Source organism: Miscanthus floridulus, chromosome 4 (assembly GCF_019320115.1).
Source record: "Miscanthus floridulus cultivar M001 chromosome 4, ASM1932011v1, whole genome shotgun sequence".
Taxonomy (NCBI): Eukaryota; Viridiplantae; Streptophyta; class Magnoliopsida; order Poales; family Poaceae; genus Miscanthus; species Miscanthus floridulus.
This window is the reverse complement of record NC_089583.1, coordinates 95,351,426-95,356,583: the sequence shown is the minus strand read 5'-3', so window position 1 is coordinate 95,356,583 and position 5,158 is coordinate 95,351,426.

The following is a 5,158-nucleotide window of genomic DNA, read 5'->3' as shown; positions in this document are numbered from 1 at the left end:
GAGCGTCCGCCATAGCGCACTCCTAGGATGGATGGTGGCGGGGTGCCACGTCGCCGATGCTGGAACCATCGCTCTCGCCCTCGCCATCCGGGAGTTTGGCAGGAGCGTAGCCTACCATTCCCATGAATTCAGATGCGAGGGGGGATGATGCCAGCATCCCTCAGAGCCCTCGAGTGTACGCATCCATGGAGGATGCAAGGCCATAGGGGAATTGATCGTACAATGTTTTGTGGTGTGGGTGATATAGTCTCTCTAGGTGATCAGTGGGAGACAATAAGCAAAGAGTAAATAACAGTATGCATATTGCTTATAGCAGGGTTTGAGGAGAGAGTTTGCTCGAAAAGAAGTGCAGATGCTGCGTCGTCGAAGTCGTGTGTCCCGAAGTCAATGGAGGGCAACCCTCCGACAGGTTTCGGGACGTGAGGCTCCTCGTGGAGGTGTAGCACGCCAAGCCAGTCGGCGATGAAGTCTAGGCTTCTAAAGAGGAAGGCCTGGGATGGCTCGAAGACGGGTGGAACCCGCATCTCAGTGGGTGGGAGTGTGGGAAACTCTAGCAAGCCAAAGTGAATCGTATCGCCCAAGCCCACCATGGTGAGGGTGGCGGAAAAGTGGGCCATCCGATGACCAAAAAAGTGTTGAACGCACAGCGTCTTCCCCACGGACAACGCCAACTATCGATGTAGAAAGTGACCAACTAGTGAATATTTGTAGTTTTGCCATACGTTGTGATCAGAGGTGGCCTAGCACTCAATGACATAGGATTTATACTGGTTTAGGCAATGTATCGTACGTCCAGTTTGGGTCAGTCAGTGACTTTATTCCTAAGCCTAGGTGCTCGAAGTTTGTAGTGGGGTTACAAATAAGAAGGAGGAAGAAGGGGTGTATAGGAGGTCCGGTCGGCTCTAGTCGGAAGGGCCAAGAGCGACGGGAGCTATGCTATGAGCTAAATGTTCAAGCATGTGCTTGGAGTCCGAACCCGATGGTTCTGTGGTCGTGAGCTAGTGAACTTGATCAGTGCTTGTTATCTTCAAGAAGGGCTCTCCTTTTTGTTGGAGGGGGCGCGTCCCCTTTTATAGATAAAGGGGATAGCTTTACAAGTGAGAGGGTGATGGTACGTATGCTACCGAGCCTTATTGCCCACGCCTACCAAGCCTTGTTGCCCACACCAGCGGGTACAAGATTATGGTAGGCGCCTACAACACTATTGATATCATTGTAGAATATTAGATGCATACGGGAGGTCGTGCTGCCTTTTTCAGGGATGATGGATGTCAGTACCTGCAAATACTGTTTGATGCCTAGAGCCATGTTAGGAGTCTCGCTATGTTCACCTGGTATGGTAAATCCTAGCGCCCATACCGCTATCGATGCCCAGAGGCACATGGGGGCCTTACCGTATGGGAGTTTTAGCGGCCCTTACAATACTGCAGAGGGAGATGTCGGCGCCTACAATACTATTTGTATTAGGGTGGCTATAGAGTACTGTTCCATGTAGGGTATGGTCCCTAGTATAGTGGTTTTGACTTGAGCCTTGCCTTGCTTTTCTCTGCACGTCTTCTGGTTCCTACCGAGCGGGTGTCCCCGGTCAGATGGCTCCAGTCGGCTCTGAGTGCGCCGGTCAGAGAAGAGTGGTGAGCAGGGTTCCTATGATCCCAAGTTAGAGATGCGGGGTCAGAGTCGAAAGTAGTGTTTTGGGCCAGGCCTTCTGATCGGAGAGGCCATCCGGTGGTGGCTGGAGTCAAAGCGAACGCTCCAGTCAGAGAGGTGGGACGAATCAGTAGATGAGAGGGCACTGTTCCTCTTCGGCCAGACCTTCCAGTCGGTGACTGGGCCGCCCTTCCAGCATATCATTTTAGACTCTTGGGCCAGCCCATGAGTTACATGTTGTCTGCTTAGGCTGAGCCTTGGCATGGAAGTCGGTCCCCGATTGACCTCGGGTTTATGAACCCGACAATTTGATTTTTCATGAATGAGCCTATTTAATGTGAGAGATGACTAGATGCACTAAACATGTCCATAGCAAGGATGTATGCCATGTCAATCAACTTTTACCTTGGATTGCTCGAAGGAGGGGCATGTCATATAAGTGAGGGGTGCATCAACATATATTTGAGAAATCTAATATGTTCAACTCATTCCTTAGCTTGCAAAACCTTTTCTCATCCAATGTCTTGGTGAATATATCGACAAGTTGATCTTCGGTCCCTACACTTTTAATGCAAATGTCTCCTTTTTGTTGGTGGTCTCTTATGAAATGGTAGCGGACATCAATGTGCTTTATTCTTGCATGTTGAACCAGATTGTTGGTCAACTTGATTGCACTCTCATTGTCATATAGCAATGGCACTTTCTTGAACTTGATTCCAAAGTCACTCAACATGGCCTTCATCCAAAGTATTTGTGCACAACAACTACTAGCGGATATATATTCAGCTTCGGTGGTTGATAATGCAACACTATTTTACTTCTTTGATGACCATGAAACAAGTGATCTTCCCAACAATTGATATGTGCTCGAGGTGCTCTTCCTTTCAACCTTACATCCCACATAATTCAAGTCGAAGTAACCAACTAGCTCAAACTTTGCTCCTTTGGGATACCACAAACCAACATTTTGCGTATGCTTCAAGTACCTTAATATTCTCTTTGTAGCCTTCAAATGACTTTCTCTTAGTGAGGATTAAAATCTTGCACACATGCATACACTAAACATGACATCCGGCCTTGATGCGGTCACATTGAGTAGGTTTCCAATCATAGATCAATATAACTTTTGATCCACCATATTTCCACTTGCATCACTATCCAAGTTGCCATTTATTCCCATTGGTGTACTAATAGCTTTGCTATCACTCATGCCAAACTTCTTGATCATGTCCTTGATATACTTGCCTTAACTCACAAAAGTATCATTCTTCAATTGCTTGATTTGAAGACCAAGGAAGTAACTCAACTCTCCAATCATGGACATCTCAAACTCATTAACCATCATCTTTCCAAACTCATCACAAAAGTCTTGATTGGTTGATCCAAATATGATGTCATCAACATAGATTTGTAACACAAATAAATCTTTTCCAATCTTTTTGATGAAAAGAGTGGTGTCAACCTTACCCATTATGAACCCTTTAGAGAGTAGGAAGTACCTCAATCTCTCATACCATGCTCTAGGTGCTTGCTTCAAGCCATACAATGCCTTCTTCAACTTGTACACATGGTCGGGCTTCTTGTCATCTTCAAAACTGGGAGGTTGCTCAACATATACTTTTTCATTGATGTAACCATTAAGAAATGCACTCTTAACATTTATTTGATAGAGCTTGATGTTGTGGGCACAAGCATAGGCTAGCAAGATTCTAATTGCTTCCAATCTAGCAATCGGGGCATATGTTTCTCCAAAGTCAAGACCTTCAACTTGTGTATAGCCTTGTGCTACCAATCTTGCTTTGTTCCTTACTACTATCCCATCTTGATCTTGCTTGTTTCTAAAGACTCATTTGGTTCCAATTATATTGTGTCCCTTTGGTCTCTCTACTAATTCCTACACTTGATTTCTTGTGAAGTTATTCAATTCCTCATGCATAGCATTCACCCAATCAACATCCTTTAATGCTTCATATATCTTCTTTGGTTCAATGGATGACACAAATGAGAAGTGCTCACAAAATGAAGTCAATCTTGATCTAGTTTACACGCCACTTGAAATATCACTAATGATAGTGTCCAATGGATGATCTCTTGCAATATTGGTTGGTTGGAGGATTTGAAATTGATTGCTTGCACTTGCTTGATCATTGGGTTGAGATAATGTACTAGCCACTTGATCTTGTTCATTATCATGAGAGCCACTTGTACTAGCTTAATTTGTATCATCTTGCACATTTGAGTTAGAGAGCACTCGCACTTGATCATCTTCATCATCATTCACTTGCCTAGGTCTCAATTCACAAACATCCATATTCTTCATGGCATTTGAAAGTTGAATGCCTCTAACATCTTCAAAGTTCTCATTTTCTTCTTATGAACCCTTAGTTTCATCAAATTCAACATCATAAACTTCCTTAAGAGTACCACTATCCAAATTCCAAACTCTATATGCTTTGCTTATAGTGGAATAACCAAGTAGGAATCTTTCATCACATTTATTATCAAACTTATCCAATCTAGTGCCTTTCTTCAAGATATAGCATTTGCAATCAAAGACCCAAAAATATGCAATGTTGGGCTTTCTACCATTCAAGAGCTTATATGGTGTTTTTTCTTTCAATGGGTGATAATAGAGGCGATTGCTACAATAGCAAGCCGTATTGATAGCTTCAGCCCAAAAAGATTGACTCACATTGTACTCACTAAGCATAGACCTTGTCATATCAATGAATGTTCTATTCTTTCTCTCAACAAGTCCATTTGATTCTGGAGTGTACTTGGCCGAGAATTGATGTCTAATTCTAAATTCATCACACAACTCATCAATTCTAGTGTTCTTGAACTCACTATCATTGTCACTTCTAACTCTCTTGATGGTTGTTTCAAACTCATTATGAATGCCCTTAACAAATGATTTGAATGTTGCAAACATATCACTTTTGTCCACTAGAAAGAATACCTAAGTGTATCTAGTATAATCATCCACTATCACAAAGCCATATTTGTTTCCACCGATGCTAGTGTATTGTGTTGGCCTAAACAAATTCATGTGCAATAACTCAAATACTTTACTAGTGCTCATTATGCTTTTCTTAGGATGGGTGCTTCCAACTTATTTACCGGCTTGGCAAGAGCTACAAAGCTTATCCTTCTCAAACACAACATCTTTCAAGCCTCTAACCAAGTCATGCTTAACCAATCTATTTAATTGTTTTATTCCAACATGACCAAGCCTTCTATGCCATAACCAACCCATGCTAGTCTTAGTGAACAAACATATAGATAATTTAGCTTCACTAGCATTAAAATCAACTAAGTATAGATTCTCATATCTAAAGCCCTTGAAGATCAAGTTAGAGCCATCTACACTTATAATCTCTACATCATCTACCCCAAATATGCATTTAAATCAAAGATCATAGAATTGAGCCACAGATAGCAAATTGAAGTTCAAGCTCTCTACTAGCAACACATTGAAAATGCTCATGTCATTAGATATTACAATCTTACC